This window comes from Delphinapterus leucas, chromosome 6 (genome assembly GCF_059928025.1).
Source record: "Delphinapterus leucas isolate spDelLeu-1000000601 "Yukka" chromosome 6, BTC_Dleu_Yukka2, whole genome shotgun sequence".
NCBI lineage: Eukaryota > Metazoa > Chordata > Mammalia > Artiodactyla > Monodontidae > Delphinapterus > Delphinapterus leucas.
Window position 1 is genome coordinate 51,984,253 of NC_143134.1, and position 27,305 is coordinate 52,011,557.

Consider the following 27,305-nt stretch of genomic DNA (forward strand, 5'->3'; position numbering starts at 1 on the left):
AGGATTCGGATTATCATTGTTCTGTGATATAAATCAAGGACGGTTGTTAATCAAATGCCAGTCTCTCTCTCATACATATGCATATACATGCACACACACATACAGATCTAGTGGGTATATTAATTGACATAATCCTTTACCTGTTTTAAAAGGCAGTAAAATCATACATTCACACTAAAACAAAAACCCCATAACGGGTAGAAAAAAATGATCATGAAACAAATACATAAAAATTATACCAAAGGTGTTTGTTGCAGCACTGTTTATGAAGATAATAATTAGGGAAAATCAAAATTTTCAATATTATTAAAGGATTCATTTGAACTAACAATAAAATCAAAAGTACAATTATTTATATATTACATATTTATATTTATTATTTATATTATAAAGCCAATAAAAATACCTCATATTAGCAGTTACGAGGCATGGCCAAAGTGCATGCTTAAACAAATATATAGACTTAAATTACTACATTCTTTATAACTAGAAAAAATGTGAAATGCCTGAATGAGATTGACCAAATAATGATATATCCACCTTAAGGTGGATTCTTAAGAAAAACAGTGTCATGTTTCATATATATATGATATATATATTTCAAATTCAAAAATATGATGAACGTTTAAGAGACAAATAATGGTTCTTTATTGATCAGGGGGGAGGGGGAACTTAAAAGTATAAATTCCAAATAATTGTTCCTGCTTTAATCTTGGTTAAATCTAAATACAATATGGGCCTCAACAAGTAAGGAGGAATGGCATCTGAGAAACAAGAAAATTAGCATTCAATAACCTACATGCAAGATAAAAATGAAACCTCAGAGTGGCTGTTCCCATCCCCACCTTTTTATGTTGCAGATCCAGCATATTTGGATTCTATGGGTGCAGTATAAACCTAAAATGCCCCCTGAATGACAATCTGTCTTGCCTCTGTGTGTGGAGCTCTGAATTCATGCAGGGTGTCTCATTAAAAGCTTTTAAATTATAGTTGGCAATCAATCCATTGCATGCAAAGGAAGAAATTTAGCCCTAATATGTTCGGAAATGTATTAAGAAGCTATAAAAAAAAACTAAAAAAAACTAGAAGAAGAAAAACTATATGCCAAGACACTCAGTATAATTCAATTAAGTTTAATTAAATTCAATGAATAATATACTTGTAGAGATTAGGAAAATGGAATGCAATATTATTTAAATATATTTAAATCCAAGGAATTGCAAAGATTCACTGTTTTTTGCATGTACTATTGTTGATAGTAACTCTACTAGGCAATTAGAAACCATCATTGTTTTGTCACAGGCCTGATGAACACATTGTAGAGAATCCAGGGTTGCTTACTCTCTAATTTTAAATGTTTTCAACATATAACTATGTTGTATTTAGTTTAATTTACAAGAAATACACTCATGTAAATGAACAAATCCACACGGGTAACCAATGACTTTGTGAGGTATACAGGCATTCAATTTATATGCAATATATATACAGATTATTCTCAAATGTTTATCTCCATCTTTGATCTTTTCCCTGAACCCATAATCTTTACCACCTGTTCAATATTTCTCTTTGCATGTCCCAAATTACATTGATTTTTCCCCAGAACTTCATTTCCCATATTTCAGTCAGCAGTTGGCTCTGCACCCATGTAGATAATCAGGCCAGAAATTTGAGGTATCAACCTTGATTCCTCCATCTCTTTTTGATTCTACATCCTGTCAATCATCAAATTTAATTAATATTATCCCATGACTAGATTGAGTCCAATTATTTCTCACAAGTCTTCCATTTCTCCCAACTTAATAAAAGCCACAATATTTTCCTATTTGACTATTTGAGTAACCTCTCCATGTTACCTTTGCCTCCTGAAAATCCATTTTCTACCCTAAAGCCAAATCTATTTTGAACTCCATTGGTTAAAAAATCTATCACTGACAAGGCTTTACCCTAACAATGAAGGTCAGACTCTCCCATAATCTCAGTTTAAATGTCCATTCCTTGTCTACTATAACCTCCTTTCATATACAGCTTTTTAAATGGATGGTACACTAAAAGGCAGTAAATAAAAATATAAATGTGTGGCAATGTTGATCTTCCTAATGCTCTGGGAGGCCTGGTTAGCTATGAACAGCTAGAGCCCCCAGATCAGTTACTTCTTACAAGCATTATAACCTATCTGCCACAGTACTTTGAAAAGTTTAGAAAGACCTGCTTTTGTACAGTGACTTTTGTACAGTGACTCTTAGAGAGTCTGAAACAACTCTCCAATGTTTCCATCATTCTCATCCTCTCTTAGAGTCCATTTCTCTTCTTATTTAGATTCTTACCTAGATTATCCTTGTTATTCATAAGTCAATACTAGAATCACTCCCTTGCCCTTCTCTCTCTCAGAATTAACAAAAAATATCTAAACTTAATCAACCCAACTCTCCATTAACTTAATGCCTATAACCAGACAGCTGAGCATGGCTGGAGATCAAACAGATTAACTATAATGACAAGCCTTTACCTTAACTGCCAGACCATCAAACTTTACTACCTTTCCCTGCATTTCCATAATCTCTAGTTAATAGCTGTGCAGTTTTCCGAGCACCACTTATTGATGAGACTGTCTTTTCTCCATTGTATATTCTTGCCTCCTTTGACATAGATTAGTTGACCACAGGTGAGTGGGTTTATCTCTGGGCTTTCTATCTTGTTCCATTGATCTATGTTTCTGTTTTTGCAGGGGACACGGGTTCGAGCCCTGGTCTGGGAAGATCCCACATGCCGCGGAGCAACTAGGCCTGTGAGCCACAACTACTGAGCCTGTGCGTCTGGAGCCTGTGCTCTGCAACAAGAGAGGCCGCGATAGTGAGAGGCCCGCGCACCGCGATGAAGAGTGGCCCCCGCTTGCCACAACTAGAGAAAGCCCTCGTACAGAAATGAAGACCCAACACAGCCAAAATTTAAAAAAAAAAAAAAAAAAAGATGTTACAGCGGATTCAGCATAGAAACAGACTAAAGAGAAACAGTAATATGTTTTAAGATATATAATGTAATCTCTTAACCGATTTGGTTTGTTTGTGTTCCAAGAGAAACGCATCCACGTTGAGATGTCTCAACATATTAATGTCTCAGACTAAAGTAAAAAATTAAGCACTAGAATGGTAGCAGGTAAGTCATCTATGTGACATAGTTTCATTAGTGTCAGGTAGGTTGTTAAACACTCTTCAAAACAGTTGACTGCTGCTTGGCATTCTTTAGTCATCCATGGATTGTTTATGTTTAAGTCATTATAATTCCACTGACTCTTTCCTTTCACCATTCAATAAACACCCATCACTACCCCTTTAGGACACTTCACTTGATGATGAAATTACACACACTTATGTCATACACTCCATAAGCGTCATCATCATTCCCCTCTCTGATTTCCTGTACTAGCCTGCAGGACATATTTTAACACAATCTCCAACTTTCAATTTCAGCATTACCTAGGCTCCTTGACTACCACAGACAGAGTTCAAAACTTCATTTTATATACAGAGTCGGAAACGCCACACACTTCCATCCTAATACTTACCATGCTTTATTATAATTTCCATAGAGATGTTTTTTCCTGTGACTGTGAAGTCTTTTAGGTCAGGGAATATGTTTTCACCAATTTTTTATACCTTGAGTCCAACACAATGCTTAAAAATGCTAAGGAAATGAATAAGCCCATATTTTGAAATAATAAATGGTTAGTTACTGTACTAACACAGAGTTCCCACCTTCATCAGAGAATAGGCTATAAGAAAGTAATAAATATGCATAATATATCACTATCCTTAATGTGCTGATAAATGAAAATGAAATCAAGCACTCAAAATTCAGAGAATTTTCAAATAACACAAAGTATACTCTGTGTAAGATAGTGCTAAGCGAATGAAAAGTAAGTGTAACATCAAATGTGAAGCATGGCAATTTGTGATCTTTTTTTAACTACAAATATACTTCAGTAAAATCAGAAGGAAAACATAATTTGGAAGATAAGATTTAAACTTGGTAAAAAATACATGACTGCCATTGTAGTAAGCATATATGATGAATAAATATTATTTTAGATTGATTTACAAATAGTATCTGTAAATAAATATAATCTAAAAGTGCACATGAAAGCCAGCATTATTACAACTAAAGAGATTTATAGCAGCAATGGTACACTCATAAACTCACGAATTATTCTCTCAAGACTATCTGCCACTAAATTAAAATTATCATGAGGAAATGACAAAATTAAATAGTATTGAAGAGAAGCGCATTACTGTTTGCTTAACATGGATCTCTTTAAAATATTTTCTTTAAAAATTTGTCCTAGGTATATATTAATTTAGAAAAGAAATACACACATATACTTACATACATATAGACATACCTGACTTTGGCTACTAAATGGCGTCATTTCCTTTTAACCAGTCTAACTCCTTTTTACCATGCAAAAGGGCAATTTTAAGACATATTTCTACCACATGGTGCAAACTGCAAGCCTGACTTATTGGAAAATAGTTAATTTAATCCCCTTGATTGAGCTATACAGCTGCCTATAATTTGACAATAAATCAGTACACTTTTTGGTTTCCTTAAAAAGAAGAAAGAAAAAAAGAAAATAGTTTAATACAGGACATTGGAATGTTAAAATGATTTCAGGGAAGATTAATAACATCCACATGGTAGTTATTCTCTTGCTTTGCAAGGAAACACATTATCTATTCCATAACAACTGATTGCTTTTCTGAGGAATGTCCTTGATTTCAATGGTATTGTTCAGGTTTTTGATACTAGTTCGTAAGATGTTGTTAGGAAAGAATCTCACCTCATCAGACATTCTGCAAGAAACAAAAAATCTGCGCCTGATAAATCATCCATATTCTCAAGGTGACAATTTTCACTTGAAGAACTGGTCTCCTCTGAATACTTTCAAAATCAAAAATCAGAGGTATGTTCCAGAATTAAAAAAAAAAAAAAAAAGCTCAAAAGTGTATCTTCTTAAAGAAGAGAAGTGCTATAAAAATAGAAAATCAAACTTTCCCTTTCAAACTTACTTTGTTACTTTGTGCCTTTTTTGAGATGCACTTTTTTTTTTTCACTGGTTTTAGGAACATCTGTTGGTTTCTTAAAAATGGACACAGAACAATTCATTGCCTATCACCAAAATCATTCAACCTACTTAGCAAACAATTTTGGAACTTTCAAGGCTTCACTTAAAAAAAAAATAAGTTACCCAAACTTTTATATATGGCATAGTGGAAGAAGTGTAGTCCTGCACTCAAGATACCTGGGTGGCAATGCTATCTGCCTTTCCCTTTATAGAGTGACTCAGCACAATTAGGTAACTTCTTAACTCTTCTGCATCTAATTTTACTCATAGATAAAAACTGAGTTAATGATTCCTATCACAAAGGTTTCTGTGGTGTTTAAAAGGGAAACATACAAGCATTCGTCCATATAATTTGTCAATAATATTGGTTTCCATATTTATACAGTTATTTTGACTATTTGTAATTCTTTTTATTTCACACAGTGATGACTACATCCTTTCCTATAGAGTTGTCAATAAATGAATGGAAATTTATTAAATCAACAAGAATTGATTAAATACCTCTTATTATCGAACCCTATAACTGAATTAACATTAAAACTTGAAAAGCTTTATTGCAGAAGATTAGCCACATCATGCAAGTGATTGACTAAATGAGAGGAAAATAGTTTGAAGGCACTTCAGACCCTTTGGACAAATACAAAGATTCCTCAAATGCTGATTTTCAGGAGTGACCCCCTAGAAACAAAGCTCAGAAAATCTCAGTGAGGCAATTGCCATTGCTACCAGGTATATATTTATCCAGCAGAGTTAGGGCTACATATAGGCTGAGAAGTTACACTGTCCTCCCAGCAGCACAAAAACACTATTCTGTCCTAAGTTATTGAGCATATGCAACGTTGTTTGAATTTTCAAGTGTACACAACTATGCTTTGCTTTATTGAGCTTCAGAGATACTGCATTTTTTTTTTATGAATTGAAGGTTTGTGGCAACCCTGTGTGGAGCAAGCCTATTAGTGTCATTTTTCCAACAGCATTTGCACATTTCATGTCTCTGTATCACATTTTAATGCTCGCAATATTTCAAACTTTTTCATTATTATTATATTTGTTATGGCGATCTGTGATCAGTGACATTTGATGTTGCTACTATTACTCACTGAAGGCTCAGATGATGGTTAGCATATTTTAGCAATAAAGTATTTTTAAATCAAGGTATGTATACTGTTTTTTTAGACAAAAATGCTATTTCACACTTAATAGACTACAGTATAGTACAAACATCACTTTTATATGTGTGACTCGCTTTATTGCAATATTATCTTTATTGCAGTGATCTGGAACTGCACTCGCAATATCTCCAAGGTATGCCTGTATACATTCATATATATTATATTATATATTATATTATATTATAAGGTATATTATATTCTTTTCATCCACAAATGTATGAAAAACTGGGACAGACTTGAAATTGTATAGCACTAATAAAATACCTGATGGAAAATTGGTTGCATTTCCATTCCCCTATTAGTGCCTCCTTTCAAGTTGGGTATTTTCTGTGAGCATAGAAAAGGATTAAGATGACAGAAAGCTTTCTGCAGAAGTAGACCAATGGGAAGTCGTAGAGATTGATCATATTTGTAGTATTACCAGAAGCACATGTACACAGAATTACTAAACTTAAGGATGGTTAAGATTAATAAAAGAAAACAGAGAATAGATAATGAATCAACAACAAAAGAGGTGAAGAAAATGGAGTAAGATTCAAGAACTTGAAACATAGTAATTTGGTATCAAAGATTGGCCCATTGGCTTTTTTACAAGTGTGTGTGTGTTGAACATTAATTATATCCTTCTCTCAATCAGGATGAGTAGCATAAGAGCTACTGTATTATCTTTATTTTTTCTTTTCCTCACTTCTTTCAACAATTTTTTCTTTTACTCCTACTTTCTTTCCTTTCTCTTGCCCAATTATATCTTTTTTCCATTCCATTTTTACCTTGAGCAAGGCTGATCCTGAATATCATTTTCCTAAGGACCAGTTTTATAATTAAAGTGAAGGAGTTGAAACAGAATTGCTGCTGTTCACTCCTGCAAACCCAAGTTTGCTGACCTTAATTTTATGGCATGAATCACAGCTGTTCCTTTGATATTGGCAGTGATTGATAAGGGGGATGGGAGTAATTAAAGAGCATATGATGTGTCTGTTTGCATTTTGAGTGACTGCTATAGAGTATATACAGTCAAAGGCATGGTACATTAAATAAATCAAATAGCTCAATAAATCAGCACAACCTGCCAAAAATGAGCACAGGGAGCTTGCAATGCAGCAGGCCTACATGTCAAGCCTCAGGCAAGCTGTTTCCTCCAGGGTGAAGTCATCAAAAACAGCTCCCAAACCAGAAACAACTCACCCTTTGAAGGATTCATAATCTCATGAGGTAAGATAAGCCTAAATATAGTGACAATATTGCAACATTTATGCAAGAATATGTAGTTTACGAAGTTGGTTCATATAAATTTTTACATTTCATCCTCTCAATAATTTTCTGAAATGTTATTTACAGATGTGAAAATGGAAGCACACAGAGGAGAGATACTTAATGCCACATGGCTAAGGAGAATCCTTTTGAATGAATCTTTCTCCATATTTCACACTCTTTCGTCTATCCACAACATGTCATAAAGGATAATGCTTCCCTCCTCTTAACATCACAACTGGTATTACATGCTCAGATGAACCCTTTAAGAATCGGTGAGTCTGGGGTAGTGGTTCAATATACTGACGAATTATAGAAGTTATAAAAAGGCACATGAAATAGATAAATTGATTTGGAATATAAACCTAATGGTTTTAGTAGGAATAAAACCCCACATGTTTATGACGTAAACTAAAACAAGAAAAAAGAAAGTTTGTGTTATTTTGTAGTATAAAAGTGAAATGAAGAAACATGATTAGAGTAAGGCTATAAGATACCTGGACAAGGCAAAGAAGAAAATAACTGGAAATATAAAGTCTCAAGTCAAAATAAAAATTTGGCTCCAAGAGAAGTGACTTAGGGCAAATTAGTCATTATAATACATATCTTAAAATGACTGAATTAATGAGCTTTATTATGTTCTATGTGCCCTATAAACATCTTCATTGGTTTATACCAGTAGAGCTATGAGATAATTTCAGAGTTACCGCCTAGTTTATAATCCAGGTTTCAACTTATATTTCCTAAAGGAAAATTCTGACTATGGACAGTTAACATTAGGAGGACATTATTTGGCAGATTGATTCGGTCATTAGTGATATTATTCACCATGGTTCTGGAATTAATAAAATAATTTTTAAAACATGCAACTTTTGTTGCTGTGGTTCATATTGGTTTGGGGGTCATGAATATCGTTGGATTCCTGGAGAAAATCTTAAGACCAAGGAAAACACACAAACTCATTCCTGAAAACAACCACATACTATTTCATAAAATTCAGAACCCCATTTGTTGACTCCCTAGGATTCCCAGGACTTTTCTCAAAAAACCTTAAAACAATAGCTTTTATTCCTTTAAGTATATATAAATTGGGCTTCCCTGGTGGCGCAGTGGTTGAGAATCTGCCTGCCAATGCAGGGGACACGGGTTTGAGCCCTGGTCTGGGAAGATCCCACATGCCGCGGAGCAACTAGGCCCGTGAGACACAACTACTGACCCTGCGCGTCTGGAGCCTGTGCTCCGCAACAAGAGAAGCCGCGATAGTGAGAGGCCCGCACACCGCAATGAAGAGTGGCCCCCGCTCACCTCAACTAGAGAAAGCCCTCGCACAGAAACGAAGACCCAACACACCCAAAAATAATAAAATAAATAAATTAATTAATTTTAAAAAAAGAATATATAAATTTACCTTTGTCCTGCTGTTAACACTTGGTTCCAAATACATTGACCATATCTTATATACATTTTTTCAAAACAACTGGTTTAAAATAGTAATCATATTGACAAACTCTAGTACACTTCTTGCTAATAACACTTTGCAATTTTAACTGAGCGTATATTTGGGACAAACAAAAAAATTAGTGAGTTCTTTAGTGTCAAGGAACTTTACTATTTATATATATATGTAAACATGTGAGTTGAGACAATATATTACTATAAATAATAGTAAACATCTCAGAAACTTACTCAAGTACTTAGTTGAAATGTATTCAAAACAAAGCAATCACTTATCATTTAGATTAAACAGTTGGATCAGTTGGTTCTCAGTTTGACTCATCACCTGTCAGCATACTTTTCAAAAACATTTGAAGAGCTAGAAAGGATATAAGAATAGAAATCTTATATTGTTCTAATATATTCCTCAGAAGCTGGCAAAATATTATCGTTTAAAGTCAAATTGGTTTTAAGAAGTCACAAAGCTTTTTTTAACTAACACTGAATTTCAAGTATAAAAAAGTCACTTTTTGAACTACAAAGGATTCAAAGTGAATGACAGGAAACTTCTAATCCTAATTACAAGTTTGTGCTCTGGTAGAAATGTGGATTTAGAACCCTGAATATTGGACATCTTTAATACACATACACACACACACAAGCACACACATTAGAAAACATGACTATCGTGTATTGGGGTCATTTCTGTGATGAGGTTTACAGCATTCTGCAATGGCTAGTCTAATGGCTCCAGGAGAGGCACCAGTTGCAGACATTCAAACTAAGAGGAAACAGGCAGTGACAGAGAAGTAGACAGAGTATCACAAGAAGCTAGGCTTGGGATAAACCACCTCCTGAAATCTGAAATCACAGAACATTCCTCCTTTTTGTACGTCAAGGAAAGAGAGCAAAACGTGAATATATGTGTGTATGTGTGTGTAATAGAACAGTAGCAAAAGAATAAAATAATCACCTGAGTTTAGGGGACCATCTCACGGAGATGCTTCTTACCAAGATGACCACTGGAGCAGGTCATCATAAATAAACAGGAGATTGGCAGATCTATGAACAGGAAATCTGTACACCAGCAAGGGGAAGTGGGAGATATAAGGGTGAGGGAGGAAGACCTGATTTTGATAACATTATGAAGTTAGTTTGCTTTGAGTATCTAGTATTAGATGTATAAAACACACGCTGCAAATCTACCTATTGACAAATGCTGCATTCCAAAAAAGCATTAGGCATTCTGAAAGGGAAGTGAGTTTATATAATTCTATACTACAGTACAATGCTGTTAAAAGTAAAAAGCAATCTTAATGTTTGTATATCTAGGAAGGAAGGAAGCAGGATATTCAGCAAGTTTCCCAGTATTCCTATGCCTTAATTTCCTCAAATTCATAATAGAGGAAATTAATAATACCACCTAGGATTGCTGTTGAGGATTGAATGAGATCCCAGCTACAAAAAAAAAAGAGTGGTCTAAGGCATGCAGTAGTAATTATCAATAAGTTTAGCTATTACTATAATAAATTAATATATTTTTGAATAATTTAATACATTTACAGTCTAAATGCAGTGACCTTAAACTGAGCATTACATTCACCAGAGCTCATTTTGTTATCAATACCCTAAAAGAAATATGAACACAGATATCTTTAAGGTCTACCTCATTAGAAAAGTTTTAGGACTGGCTTTGTAATGAACTCATTTTCATTCACATTTTTATTGAAAATAATCTTTACTATTTCAGGGCCTTTTAAACACTAAATTCTTTTGTCACTTGACAGTATGAGTGGAAGTTAACTTTGTATTTGCTTCCATTCTTTTTGTTCATTGCCTTGTAAATTCTACTCATGAGGTGGAAGAAAATGAGGGGTCCTCAATCACTACATGTTTTTCAAATAAGATGAAAAAATACTTTTGCAGTGACATCATGATATCATACAACATTTTATCAAAGCTCTACATAATTTGTAACTTTGAGACAAGGCCAGAAACAACCAATACCACAATTACTACTTTCAATACTATGGGATTTGCAATTCTGTATATAGTCTTATTCAGGAAATGGAACAAGTAATTTCATTTAACATATTGAGTTTCATTCTAGTGAGATACATTTGTAGCAGGGAAGAGGAAAGCACAAAAACAAATTCCATTATGTCTGCATCTTTCAAGCTGGGTATTTGCAAGAGTCTACTAATCCAATATTTTTCTCTCCCCAAAGAGTTTAAAATATTATTATATGTAGAGGTTAAAAGTGCTATAAACATTAAGAAAAATATTTTCCATGTATCAATTAGATTATATTCTCAAGTAACAGAAAATGTGTGTGTGTGTATGTATGTGTGTGTGTGTGTATGTGTGTATGCATGTGTTTAGGGAGAGAAAGAAGGAAGTACTTGTGTTATTTTACAAACATAAAACATTTGGTTAAATGGGAGTTGAAGTCATTAGTATAAACCAAAATTAAATAACATGTCTTTTCTATTTTTCAGCATTAGTATTTGATTAACTGGCATGTGCCAATGAACAAACTGACAAGCACCAGGAAAAGAGGCTATCAGCATGGTAAAACCACATAGGAAATCATGCTTAGGAATTAGGCGTCTGAAAACTGTTATACTGTTTTCTGCATTTTTCTCCATATATTTCTATTCCTCACAGATCATGCAACAAATTTAAATCGCCAAAACCACTCTTGAAATAAATGCCACTCAATTCCAGTGAATAACTACAGTCATTATTTCATATGTTAGTTTTGATCCAGAGAGAGAAATCTTGCTATTTTCTCTGAGAGCAGCTCACCCAGAATGGAATCTGGCAGGTCTAATTTTGGTTGCTGCAAACTATGACGTTGTACAATTCAACAACAGTAACAATCTAGCGCACTGATCCACCTATGCTTCCTTTTACTCACCAGAATTAAATCACGTACAGGGCTTTACACTGCCTATCACCAGAAGATTATCGCTACTCAAAAATCAAATTTGAATTTCAAAGTCCAGAAATACTGGTGCAGGAGGGGGGAATGGAAGGGAACGCCTCAACAGTTCTCTCCGTGGACGGTGGTAAAGAAAATAGGAGCAAAAAAAGGCAAATGATACCTTATGTACCCATATTTGGAAAACCCTGCTCTAGATTGAGCATAACAAATTCTAAATTCAATTTGATGCAATCCTGAGGTTGCACCATTATTTTAGTCATTTGATCCCATTAGTGAAGTGTGCTGATGCTTCTTTCCGGAGCTATGATTCATGCAGGGCATCAGGAGATGAGTTAAGTGATATTTCGAGAATACTCTGTTGATTAATTATCAACAGGGGAAATCCAGCTTGAAAGGCTGGTTTGACTTCCCATATGAACCACACAGGATAAAAGCTTATTGCTGCAGAGAAAAGCCACGGCAAACTTAGAAACTCTGAACTAACAGAAACACTGAATCATTATATTTTATGAAATTTAAAAATCATTCTTATTTGAAAGTTTAATGTTTTTAAAAAGCATGGTAATATTTTTATTATTTGGGGCATTGCCATTGGTGAAGAGTCAAAAAGAAAAAAAAAAACATTTAAAAAGTAGCATTTATAGATGAGGCTATAATAGTAATATCCCTAAGGACTACTTAAACAATTCTACATTTCAAAAGAAAGGAAAATGAATTATATAAGCTTACAGGAAAGTATCAAATTTATATAACATAAATCTTCAGAAAAATGTTAGAATGTTTACCAAATTGATTTTCCATATACAGTAGATTTCAATAAATCATAGTAGAAGCTTCATGAATTTTGCAATAAAAAAAAAGAAAACATCTCATAAATCCTTTTTGATTAGAAAACTTTTGTATAGAGAAGAGCACCCAATGGTTTGATTAATAGCATTATAATTAGCTTGATCAGTTGGTTGAAGAGTTCAGACCATTTATACCAGGTTCAATTTAATTCTGTTCTATGACAATAACATAAACTCCCCACTGTCACCTAACTGTCCCAAATGTAATAGTGCTTGACAATTGTGCTTAACGGTTCAGACTATTTTGTTACGACTTACCCTTTCTCCTACTACCTGAGTGTTGTTTTAAGATTTAAAAATAGCAATAATCTTTTTTTTTTTTTTTTTTTTTGCAGTACGCGGGCCTCTCACTGCTGTGGCCTCTCCCGTTGCGGAGCACAGGCTCCGGACGCGCAGGCTCAGCGGCCATGGCTCACGGGCCCAGCCGCTCCGTGGCACGTGGGATCTTCCCAGACCGGGGCACGAACCCGTGTCCCCTGCATAGGCAGGTGGACTCTCAACCACTGCGCCACCAGGGAAGCCCAAAAATAGCAATAATCTTATTATTACCTTGCATAGAAGAGCCCAAAGATACTGCTTTGTCTAGGCATCAAGCTAGACTACTTAACAGTTGAAGAGTGCCCTAGCTCACCCCTTGAGAAAACCTATCCAAAATTTGAAAAGTAGAAGAGTTATTTCCTGCCCTTTCAATGACAAAATAAAGCACCGTATAAAAAGCCCACCTAATGGGTTATCTGGTGATACAGGCTGTGGAATTTTATTTGACTTACTTTTCCCTATTAACATTATTAATTAAGGTTCAGACTCTGCAAAGGAATGGTAACTTTTAGAAAATTGCTGACTTACCACTGATTTTTGTCCAGAGGTGCAAATTATTTTTGTTAGGTAGAAAATATTATGTTTTTATTCTTCTATAGAGTATTTACCAGTTCTATATTTAACTTTGAAATCTTATCCCAGTACTGGACAGATGATAGATTAATGATAGATGGTGGATAGACAGACAGATAGAGATAATGGACGAATAGAGTTTTATTTTCAGTTGTTTGGAAATTACGATTTGACATCCTCTTTGTATCTTCTGAAACTGTCTTTTGTTTCTTCACGCAGAGATACTTATATTTTCCCATGTATGAACTTCCCCCAAGTAACTCAAAGGAGGCCTGTGTATGCTATACACATTGCTTAGAATATTTTTCTACCATTAGTTTTGGCCAACTTATTTTCACCCTTAAATATACAACATACCTTCTATGAAGCAGAGATAGATATACCACGAAGCTAATGGAGATTAATATCTAGGGCTCCTCACTTTCAAAGAGCTCTTTACATGACCTTGGGAAGAACCTTAGAAGTATTTGTGTGTGTATGTGTGTGTATATGTATGTGTGTGTGTGTGTGTATGAAAAAATAAACTATTTTAACCACCATTGGTTAAGGCTACTAATATTTTCACTTAAACATACATGCCTTCACACACCCTTTTTTGTTTACTGGTTTTGATACTGACCATGGACATTTTTAGGACCTGGATAAGGGAAAGCTGAGTTGTGGAAATACTTAGTTTAGTTTAGTGGAATATTTTTATGTGATGTGCACTTACCTCCATGTGTAGTGATGTTATTGCTAGTTACCCTGATCAAAGAATGGTTTCTAAGAATATTACTACTTACCCACTGTTCTGACTTACCCAGCTATATGAAAAATATGGCAAGGCCAGGCCTGATATGAGTGTATCCCAAGGTCTCCAGCAAGTGTGTAAGTGTTGAGAAAAGACAGGGTTTGAATGTATGGAGCTAGGCCCTAACTTGGAAAACATTTTCAAGCATCCAATGTGTAAAATTGTAAGAGAAATATTTGGATTTCATTTACACGTAGTTCAAATATAGAAGTTTTCTGTTGATAATGCAGATTATAAAATCATAAACATACCATATGCATTTTAATGTCTTTGTGGATATGAATTATGCACATATCCAGAAAGGGGCTCTAAGTGTTGTAGCTGTCCACTTTTGAATGGTGCCTGCGTATCATGCATAACCATCTATAAACCAGGCCTGAGACAGCTCTTCCTCTGTCAGTTGATCATAGAGAACTTCCCATGAGGTCACGGATACAGAATAGGAGAAAGAGGGCAGTGTAGCAGGATTAGGGACTATAGGCATTTGGGCCATGTCTTCATGTAACTTAACTTGGACCTTCAGGGTCTACTTAGCCAAATTACGCAAATTTGATGATGGAGAAGAGTGCCACTCAGATTTGTGGCCTGATGGGTTAGATGACACCTGGTTCATTAATGGTAGCTTGGGTAGCATGGTAACTTTGTGGCTCATGGTTAAGTGTTCAGTCTCTACTAAGTCCTACTAGCAGTTCAAAAGCTATACCTGCATCTTTCAAGTCCTTGATGGTGGTATTAATCTCTGTAATCTCCCCCAGGAATGAAATATTACTGTTGGCTTAATATTTTCCTACACAGAGTCAGTTCTAGAGGCTTCCACTTGGCCTTTCCCACCATAATAGCCCTATAACTCCACTGGTTAGGAAACCACTGTGAGGATTCTGCCAGATGATGAGTGTACGTATTCCAATTACGCCTTCCAGAACTGGGGAAATAACCACAAGATGGGTTTGGGGATCCACTGGACCCACTATGAGATGGCCATGAGCTAAAATTCCACCGATTACCTGAGCTCCCTAGATGCTGACAAATTCTCCAACACCAGCTGGGTGTCTTGCAATTCAATTCAATTCTGACACTAACCAGAGTTAATGAACACCCCACAGGTTAAGAGCCCAGTCCCACAACGCTGCTGCCCACTTCAGACACCAATGACGAGGAGGAGATCCCCAGGTTACCCACAATTACTGTCCAACTTGGCTATAAGTGAGAGGTTCCCACAACCCCCTCTTTAGGTTAAAAACTGATTCTCAAAGAACATACAGCCAAATCACATAGAAAAATATAAGTCATGTCAGGTATTGAGTTAATAAATACAAACTATTCACCAGGATCTTATCTAGAAAACTCCATCTCTATTCTTGGCTTCTGCTGAGATGGTTGAGTGAACTCATAAGTCACACGTCTAGTCTCTTCAAAAATTCCTCTGTGTGATGCAATACTCTGCACTTTTGATCCTTTGAAGGCTTTAGCCAACAGTTGTCTAGTCACCCTTGACTACTCTTCAGAACAGGCTATCCTAACAGTGGATCTCCTAATTTCGGCATCTTTTACAATCAGGATAGACTGAAAATTTTCCAATTCATCAGGCCCTATTTTATTTTTGTTTAATAATCTTCACTCAACTTATCTCACTCTTACCTTTTCCTATAATCAGCAGGGAGAAGCCAGTATGCACCTTTATCGCTTTGCTCGTACATCTCCTCAGCTAAATATCTAAGTTCATCCCTTACAAATTCTGACTTCTATAAAACTATAGGATGCAATCCAGATGAGTTTTCTGCCACTATATAACAAGAATCACCTTTCCTCTATTTTCCAGTAGCATGTTTCTCATTTCCTTCTGATATCTCACCAAAAGCACCTTCAACATTCACATTTCTACTAACATTCTGCTTATAACAATACAGCTACTGTCTTGGATAACATAGGCTTTCTTTACCATATTCCTCACTTCCTCACCAGCACTCATTAGCATCCATATTTCTACCAACAATCTGTTAAAACCAATGTAGACTTTTTGTATCTTGCTGCTCAAAATTCTTTCACCCTCTACCCACTGGCAATTCCAAGGCCACTCCCACAATTTTAGGCATTTGTTATAGCAGTACTTCATAGTACCAAAATCTGTATTAGTTTTGTATAACCACGGTGACAAATCAGAAAGCTGACTGTAATATAATTTAATGAATCTGACTACCATTATGATGTATTTTGTCCTTTTAGAGCTTGTTACTGAAATCAAATCAAACTATTTTTAGGCAACTTTTGCCAGAATCAGTTTTCTTAGTTCTAATGAGGATAACTTAGGAAGAAGATTAATTCCAGAATAAACAGCAGGTTTGCAATATGCAAATTGGATATTGAATACAGTTTAAATAAAAGTCATAGAAAGACATTTATTCCACAATTAACCACTTAATTGCCCTGTTTCAGAGCTCTCTACCCTTATTCACTTTTTAGAATAATTGTGAAGTTCCTTATTAATCCCATAGGCTATCTCTCAGGTATGATCACTTTTCCTGTGTCCTTGAGATGTTTTGAAAAGAGCACAGTATCAAGAACACACAGACTTAGGCTCCATTCTTTGTCATTTACTCTGTGTATGTTCTTAGGGAAGCGACAATAGCCCTAAGACAAAATTTCGCTTAATGGAGATAATAACAGTCTTGTCTACCTCACGTGGTTATTGTGAGGAAAATAAAATAACAAGACAAATATGTATGAAAGAGGTTTGCCAACGTGAAAGTGATAGGCAAGTGAAACCTTAAAAAATATTAGTCATGTAAATTAGATGTCTATTTATTCAGACCTTCTGAGAAAATAGTATAAGTAAATAAGAAGAGTAAAAATATATACATTGAAAAAATATGGGTCCCACAGCCTGAGAAAAGTTCTATGGGGGGCACTCTGGCAAAGAGACTTCAATGGACAAGAACCTGGAGCTCCAAGAGAAAATACCCTTGAAGTTGTACTGTTAGCAAGCAGGAGATCTGAGTTCATAACATCCAGTGCCATGAGGATCTATGAGAATGATTCATCCAATCCATAAAAATGGGAAAGGTGGCAGTTCATAGAGAGGAATTCCTTTCCCATCCAAATGTCTGAATTTTCTTAAGTCCAGGAACCTTACACAGGAAGACATCTATATTTGTGGTCAGATGAGGCCCTATATCAGACTCAGCCTAGGTGCAAATCCTTCCTCAAGTTGTTAGCATTCTCTCTCTTTATGATACAGAAGAGTTTCCAGGAAGCCCAAGTACTAAATCCCACCTGAAACACTGTGAACTGTGCTTTGAAAAATTTATCTGTACCAAGGCAGCCTTGTAATGCACCTAAGCCTACAATTTTTCCCACTTTGGGCATGACTTTCAATTCTTTACAATTGCAGTGAAGTGTGAAAACTTGAAATGCATGTTCATAAAATCCATGTTTGTGCACATACATATTCAGAGATTTCTCTGCACATTTTTATCCATTCTGAATGGTACATATATTTCAAATTCCATGAGAGGGTCTTCACTGAGCTATTTAGATTCTGATTAAGACTCAAACTCAGAAGGGGTTTTAAAAGTAATTTAACCCATAATTATTCGGATTCCTCAGCATATTAATAAAATGCAAGCAAACAACAAATATTTTGGACTCAAGTTAGACCTCCTTATGCCCAGATTTTGTCACCTTATGATTTGTAAATAATATACTTACATATTCTTTTCTGGAAATACTTCATTCAACGAGCAACATTCATGACATCAGGAAAATGAGCCATGATGAGCATATAAATGCCTGAAAGAAACCAAAGAAATATAATGAAAACCATTTGACACTGATTGATGTGTGCAAAGGAGTTACTAATTTTGAGAACCAAATGGACTTTTTTTCAAAAGAAACATTTTCTGGGACTTTCCTGGTGGCGCAGTGGTTAAGACTCCATGCTCCCAAAGCAGGGGCCCAGGTTCAATCCCTGGTCAGGGAACTAGATCCCACATGCATGCCACAACCAAGAGTTCACGTGCCACACCTAAGGATCAGGCGAGCTGCAACTAAGGAGCCCACCTGCCACAACTAAGACCCGGTGCAAACAAACAAATAAATAAATAAATAATAAAAAGAAACATTTTCTAAACGTGCCGCAAGCCTGTACTTTTAGGAGATGAGAATGACAGTATTCCACATCCCAATTTACTTGTTCTTTTCAACTGATCTTCAGTTTCCTATAGAGCCCATCTCCTGTCGAAAGTCTATTTAAAAGGAAGGTTGTAACAATTCTGCTTCAAATATTTCTGGCCTCCTAGGTGAGTATGAGATGAGAGTAAGAGTTTATCATAGACTTTGTTTGAATTGGGTTCTTTGAAGCTGTAGCTAAACATGAGATTGAAAGTGACTGGATGGTTAGTGGCAGTGAGTAGGAAAAAAAAGTAAAATTAACACTAAAATTTTTGAGATTTGATTCACTCATTAATTGAGACTAATCAGACTTGATCCCTGCCTTCCTGAATGAAGACATTCAAAACAGTGGAGTCAGAAAGCAGAATGTGGGAACAGAGTCCCTGAGGCAGAAATATACTGAGAGAGACTTGTATATTCACACACAAAGAAATAGAGAGGATACCCACAAAGAAAGGGATTCCCTGTTGTTTTTGTTGCCCATTAGCCTTGTGAACATGCCACGGTATGAAATCCAAAACATCTGGAAGCAAATTCAAAAATTCTGTCAATTATATGGGAATTAATTTCTAAAATCTTATGTCTGTAAATTCTGTAATTGGGTGAATGCATTGAGCTTTCCTTCAGATATTTGACTTTGTTTGTGTTAAAAAAAATATTTAACTAATTAAGCTTAGCTAGAAAGAAAGGAGGGTACCATTAATAATCTGACATCAGGTATTGTTTCAATGGGGTCATCCATTCTAATTCACCCTGAAAGAATCACAAATGCTCAGTCCTCTAGTACTTCCATTAGCTGATCATTATTTCAGGCAGCCTTGCTGACAAAGAAAAATCTTTACCTGTTTTATTTTACAGCCTCCAAATTTTCTCTCTGCCAGATGGGTGCTTACCTAATTGCAAAGCAGATTGTGTCTGTGTCTACAAAAGCAAATTGAATTGGAGACTTGAACATTAATCTGGAGGCCATATGTGTGTGTGTTGTCCTAAGTAAATATGACAATAGCATCCAACCATCATTAAGCTCTACTCATCAAATGGTAGAAGTCCATTTGCATCGATTCATCCATACATTAGTATTTTTCTAAGTGTAAAGTTAGATGACCTACATCAGAGTCACCCAGGGTCTTTCTAAAATGTATCTATGTGAGTCCTACTCAAGATCTACACTATCAGAATCTCTGAAGTTGAACCCTGGAGAATGTGAATTTTCAACAGACGCCCCCAGAGGTTCTCTTGAACAGTGTTAAAACAGTATTCATGTCACTTATTAAAAGGCTGTAAGGCAGACTTTATTCAGGGGACTACTGGGATGAGGTTTTGCAATAAGGGACAGAGCTTAACTCTGAATGCACATGGACAAGTGGAAATTTATAGCCAACGAGCAGGGTGGAGGTCAGTGGATGGAAAATTATTAAGAGGAAACATCAAAAATAAGGAAGATTCTGGACAAACTAACTTGATAGGAATTTTGCTAAAGTCAGGCCAAGGTGATAAGATACTAAGGGTGGGGGATAAGAAATCTGAATGGATATCGAAGGTAGTCATACCTCGAAGGGGGGGATAAGCAATTTTCTAAGATATCAAAGGTGGGGAATTTTCACTATATGACCCAACAGAATTTGTGCTAACACTGAACTAAAGGGGCCAATAACAGAGTTCCCTGTGAGGGCTAGTCAAAAAAAGGCCTCAGGGGAGTTTGGCTAAAGTTTGGTTAAGGAAACAGTCTTTTTCAACAGTAAAAACCAAAGTTGAGGTCGTCTCTAAAATGGTAATTCAGTGATGTTGCACTCCAGGGAATATGTGGCAATGTCTACAGACATTTTTGATTGCCACAGCTTTGGTTTGGGGACAGGTGCTGCTGGATAGAGGAAGGGATGCTGCTAAACATCCTATAATACACAGGACAGTCTCCACAACAAAGCATTATCTAGATCAAATGCCAATGCCGTCATGGTTGAGAAATCTTCTACAGTGACCAATAATGTGCAATGGCAAACCTGTAGAACACACTGAGATTCCTGGCTTATTATCTACTGAACACAGACTATTTACCTGAATGGAACAGGGAATAAAATTTTGGCTTCAGTTTCACCTGAAAACGTATCTATACATCTCTTTCACATTTGAAGACTTTGAACTTAATTTTCCATTTTAATAGTTCTTTTACAGGTAATGGCAGGACCAGCTTCCTGGTGTGCAAAGTGTACAGTCCCACAGGACTCCACACTTAGAAGAACCCATGCTTGGCTTAATGGTGTGCTGCTGTTGCTGTCTGCTGTCTTAATAATTACTTAGCAAGGGGTCCGATATTTTCATTTTGCACCAGGCCCTGCAGATTATGTAGCTTGTTCTGGGCAATGGTATAGTTCTGTATAAATTTTTATTTGATTTTAAATGAATTATTCTGAATGACATGTAATTATATTCAAGGACAGTCTAAGGACTTATTTTGCTAAGGTAAACGTCAAAATTTATTTAGAAAGCAGTCTGAAAATCAGATAGTGCTGAGGGAAAAATGATTAGTAGTTAAGGAATTTTAATTCATTCTATAGAAAATTCAACAAAGACAACTCAAAACTAAAATTAAAGCTAAATGAGGAGGGATGAGAATTGTGAACACACTGAGTAGTCTTTTCCACTCTTCTTCAAAAAATAATATAAACTAGAAAAGAAACTGAACTGAGAGAAATATTTAGATGACTCTCATCCATAACTAACTGAGTTTCCGTGCATGAAGAGAAGCAAGAAAATTAAGAGAACTTTGGCAGAAACTGTGCCACAGGAAAAAAAAAAAAAAAAAAAAGATACTGCCTTTTGTTTCCATTCTATGTCACAGGCCTTCCTCTCTCAGGTGGTTGAAAGAGGCTATGAGTTACAATTTATAGCTTTCTTTGGGTAGGAAAATGTGAGCACTTAGACAAAGAATTTGGCTCTGCAAAATTCAAAGAGTTTTGATACAGCATAAGGTATATGAGATCAAACTCAAGGGAGAAGCAGGAAAAAGTAATGGGTATTAGGCCAAAGTTACCAGATTATAATTTACTTGGTGAACATTAAAATTTACTCTATTATTTTGTTATTTTTATATAGAATATTTTATGTTTGTAATACCTAAGTGATGTCATAAGTTTTTGTGTGAAAATATTTAAAATAAGCACAGGAATTTTACAACCCAGAAATTTATACATTCTAGCTATATGTCCTGCCATTATTTGTGATTCTGCATTCAACTCACTCAAACTTTAAAGAGGGTGTTCCCAGTTACTGAATGTCAACCAAATTTGCTTGCTAGCATTTTTTCTTTCTGTTGTTATTTTTCTTAGAAAAATTCTCGCATATTTGTGATCCTGTTCTTAAGACACTTTTAAGGGACCGCTTCTTTTGCCTTCTTTGCTTATAGCTGTTCTCTATTTCTACTTTGACTTTAAACTTTTTGAATCAGCACAACAAAAGTTGAATATTTTCAGGACATTGATCTTTTCTACACTTTCAGGCAATGGACCAGAGATACAGGAATAATCATGATGGCTTTCTTCTTTAGAGTGCCAGACTGTGGCTCGAGGTCTTGCACTACTACTCAACGAATTCAAAGAATGAACCAAATCTATAGGTGGTACTCACACCAGGTTTATATCTTACAACCTAGAGGAAGATCGCATGCCATTAATGCCTCACTGGCTACCAGCTGGATCTGGTGCTCCATTCTGTATTCTCCTTTTAAAGTCCCTAAGAACAGGTTGCTATTCTTGAAACTCTTGCCAATTGCCTTGATAATTAGAGGCACTCTGCAGTCTGCTACGGAACAGAAATATTCAATGGGAGTTTTCAGCACTCCATCTTTAAAATCCACTCTTACTTCTGCAAAGGCCCTGCCATGTTTCCTATTATCATTTTGTCAACAGACATCTATTAAACATCTACTTTGAACAAAGCACAAGAGGTAGCTGGCTAGTTTTCTAAAATACATATCAGAATACAAGGTCTGACAAAAATGAACATATTTTTAGTATTAATAGTGCAGTAAAATAAAGAAAGCAGTCAAATATTGCTAATGAGAATTAAATCTGCACAATCTTTCTGAACAAAAAACCAACAATATGTATCAAATGTTCTAAAGAGCAATTCTATTCTTTGGCCCACTAAATTTATGTCTGGATATCTATTAGGGAAATAATCAGATATATAAACAAAAATTGTCCTTGCCTTCTTGAATTTAGCATTTATGATACTGTTGAAAATGGAATAAGCTTAAATGCCACATATTAGAGAATGATTAAACATGTCAAAATGATTTAAAATATTATATAAACAGTAAGTTATTTAATGGTAGAGTGCATTTAATATAATATTAAGAAATAAAATAAGACTTGAATATATATATACACATATATACGTTTGTGTAGGTATACACACACACACACACACACACACATTTTTAAAAAAGAAGGAAAATATATGGTCAGGCTTCAGTTAAGGAAATGGAAGGCGCTCTATGTATTCCAGGTGTAAAGGGTTTCGCTTCCCCAAAAGGAGCTGTTGCAGTTCTCAGTAATCTTGGAGAAGCTCTAAACAACTGTCTCAGTCAACAGCAGCCAGGTGGGTAGTTCTTCACCGGGAAAGCCATTTTCAATCTCATGTGTGCTCCTGACTCTCTCTGCCACTTCCTCCAAACAACAACAGCCTCTCGTTTTCTTCTGTTCAAATCTCCTGCCTCTCACTTAGGTAACTCTAACCTGAATTCACAGAAAAAAGGAATTTTGGGAAATATAGTTCTCAGCTTCTCTGAGGCGACTTCAGAAGATGATGGTGAAACTGCTGAATTCACAACTAACATTCCTGAACAGCAATAAAATGTGAAGTTTACAGAGTTTATTTCTAGATAATGGAATTTAATGGAGGAGGCTGTTAGAGTCTTCTTACTAATTCTCTTAGTTTCCATATCTTTCACGGGTTGAGTAAGTTAGTTTTATAATCAGAAAAAAAAAGTATGTTTAAAATGGGTATGGGCAGTGACATAGAATATTTGAAATTAGGGCTCTTGAGGGAAATTCAGAATTTTTTTTTTAATAAAGCAAGTCAGCATCTCAGAGGTTTACTGCGTACTTCCTGAGAAATCTCATCTGTTGCTATCTCAAAACCCAAAACACAACCATTTCTTCACTTACAGATACACTGTTTCTGCTCAAATATTAGCAGAAAATATTTGCTAGGGACCTGCGGAAATAAAGCCACTCCTACTCCTACTATGGAAGGTAACCTTAGGAATCAGGCACTCATCTCATAGCCCCATCTTGACAATTCAGTCACATGTGCAGCAGTCAGAAACAGGACAGGGGAGGCAGGGGTCGTAATGTGGATCTCAGCTCAGGACACAAGACTTTCCTCTTTGTCAGGACTTGGATTTAGGATTATGAACCCAGGAGAAATTCTACTAAATATTTTAGCACACAGCCTCCTGGACAGAGCTATCTCCTCTGAATTCTTAACTAAACTCTATTCTTGCTGGGAGGTTGACTTTGGGCAGTAGTGACTGAAGCAGGGACCACCCTAATTCTATCAACTGCCCTGAGATGACACAAAAGAAATATTTAGGGGATTTCAATGTACTTGAAGAAAGTAAAATCTACCAAGTATGCACATAAAATTGCATGTGAATAATTGCGCAACTTTACACATTGTGAATGCTAAGGCATTAGGTAAGTGCAGGCCCTCTGGGCTTTAAGAGCTAAGGATGAGAATCTAGCTGAGGGCGCTTAAAGGAGTCACTTAGCTCTCTGCAACCTCCGATTACTCATCTGTAAGGTAAAAGTGTTCGATTACATGTTTGCAAATTTCTCTTCCAGCTCCGGCATTCTGTGTCTCTGTGAATCCATCACTGCCACGTTCTGGATGAAATGCCAAACTTGGAAATCCTGTCTTCAGTTCCCCCTACTCTGCATCTTATTCTCCTCTTTCTGCTCTACTGCCCCTAGGCCATGTCCCAAAGCACCCCTTTCTTGGGATTGTTCCAACCGTCTTCTCTTAGTCAGAGTTCATCAGCTCAGTGTTTCTTCCATATCTAATATGATACATAATATGTGCTGCAGCGATGGTGTGAACTAATGAGGTAAAGGCTTGCCAGATGGCGTATTTGCATTTTAACAGGGGCCTGCTGGAAACAATGCCTTAGTAGAAAGGAGTGCTATAATTGGTAAGAATGCTATGAAACAAGGTAAGCCTTTAAGGAGAAAGACCATGTACAATAAAAGGTAAGTCAATCAGAGTTTATCAACCTGAAACTGTATTCCTATTTTAAGCTCACAATACAATGACAGGGATATGATTTTTTCTTAACCTTTAAGGCATTTGAATTGTACTCAAAAGGAAAATATTTTCTTTCTTTTGGTGGCAAATATTCATGTTTTTAATGAAGCTACTAAACACAAGAGAACTAAGCTAATGTCACACTCTGATTAAAGGGTAAACACGATGCTAAGCCACTGCTAAAATAAAAGACAACCAGTGGATACTGCAGCTTGTATAAAAAGACATTTTCTAAATACTATGTTTCATTTTGATTCACAGATTGAGGTTGGTATATAATCTGAGGTGTGACTTAAAAACTTCATGTAAAATTAACACAAGTACAAACGACGTGGTTTTGGAATTCTGGTAGCATACAGTTAATTGTATATTAAAATAAATTTTGCATATATGTAAATACCTTTTGTTTAGTGGCAGATACCCTCAAGTATTACAACATGAGTTAGTTTTACTCTGAATTCTTTTAGGTAACATTTCTGAGGATATGCTTCTTAGATGTACTGTAGTATTATTGACTCCGAGTTGGAGTAACGGTAAGCAGAATAAATGTGAGGCAGAATATGAAAGTTCTGAATAGCATCTAATCCTTCAGTCCCCATTTTATTTATTCTTCTCTCTGTGCAGGTCTTTATTCTCTCCCTTACGAATTTTTCATACCTAAGTCAGGGCACTCTATGTTTATTATGTATATGATCCATCTTTATTGATCATTATAGTATGGTAAAGGCACTTCTGCTTTATAGAGAAAATCTCAGTTAAATATAAGGCCTGAGAAGGTCTTGAAAGAGCATCCATGAGTCAGAGCCACTATTGTCTGAGCAGAAATAGCATGAACTTAAGGACAATAATACTTGAATTCTAAGCCCTAATATAGATCATAGGTCATGTTGGCCTGCTTTGTCTTATATCTTAAACCTTGCAAATCGCTTAGTTGTTTGTCACAGTTTTTGTCAGTCATTGACAGTGTTTCTAAAAACAACGTTTGAATCGTTTTTAGCATTAAAAAAAATGTGTATGATGTTCTTCCGTAAAACTCATAGATGGAGAATCTTTTCATACAATGTTTATGAGGTTTTCTTACTCTCTAAATTATGCTTATTCATGCACTCGTTCATTGATTAAAATCATATTAATTTTCTAATTTATTTAATAAATATGGCCCAAATGGCCTAACCGGTGCCAGAACAGTGAGTCTTAACCTTTCCTGCAATTTGTTTCAAAACTGTTCCTCACACCTCTTTTAAAACTCATTGATACTATTTTTAATTTAAAAAATTATAAAAACAAAAGAATAAAAATTAGGACATATTTTAGTTTTGAGGTAATAATAAAATAATACATAAAAGGTGTGTGCTTTAAACATTTTTAAAGTTAACTAGTTCAGTGGCTTTCCTACTACTACATTGTTCAATACTATTGAAGAAATGAGGAACTACTTTGGGAATTGCCATGTATATTTTATCACTCCTCTTTAGGCAGTTGTTAGTTTTTCTATTGCTGTATAATAGTGACAATTCTCCTATGTCAAATATTACAAATAGTATCTTGTCCAATAAGGCAGAATTCTTTTTTTCCCCTCTTCAGAAAAGTATTGATTGGTATTTCTTAAATTTTCCTGGAAAGGAGGGGACTGGTTTGACTAAGGAGCCCAGAGGTCTTTTGAGAAGAAAGAAATTAGGAACCCAATCTATTATCCCAAAGATTCTAAATTATTAACATCCATCAGACTTGAAGCAGGTGACTTTGACACAGAGACAAGAAAAAGTGAAACATGAAAAACAACCATGGACGTAAAAAGTGAAACAATCATTAGTTCATCCTGCGTCAAGTCTAGGGGTGAAAGGAGGATATTTTGGTATCCACAAAATTGCAGACTCTAAATCCTGCTCAGCCACGGCCTACCAAAGGACATGCTCTCTCCTTGAGCAAGTGTTCACATGGCTGAATCTAATGTGCTGCTATGTAGGGAATCCAGGACTATTTGGCAGTATAAGGCAGTTGACAAAAAACAATGGGCTTGGGGAAAATGTTCCCTCCCAGAGCCTGAAGGATCTAGGGTAGCCTGAAATAAAAGCAATCCCCTAAGTGGGCAGGACTAAAACAAGCAGCTCAGCCCTACCACCAATTGTGGGACGTGATCCTCTGGCAGTGTGATGAGTTCTTGGAACTTTCAGTGTTTTGTTTGCCTCTCAAGGAGACTTATACCCATGTACCAACTCATAGGAAGGTTGTCACAACCCAGCATTACCTCTTGGATAAAATTAACAGTGCTGTGTTTCTTTAAGAGTGAGATGAAAGTAGAGGCAGAAATGGCAAGGGCTTGAGTAAACTGAAGGCCTCTTTGAACAGTTTGAGTTTCAGCAGCAAACAGTACTTG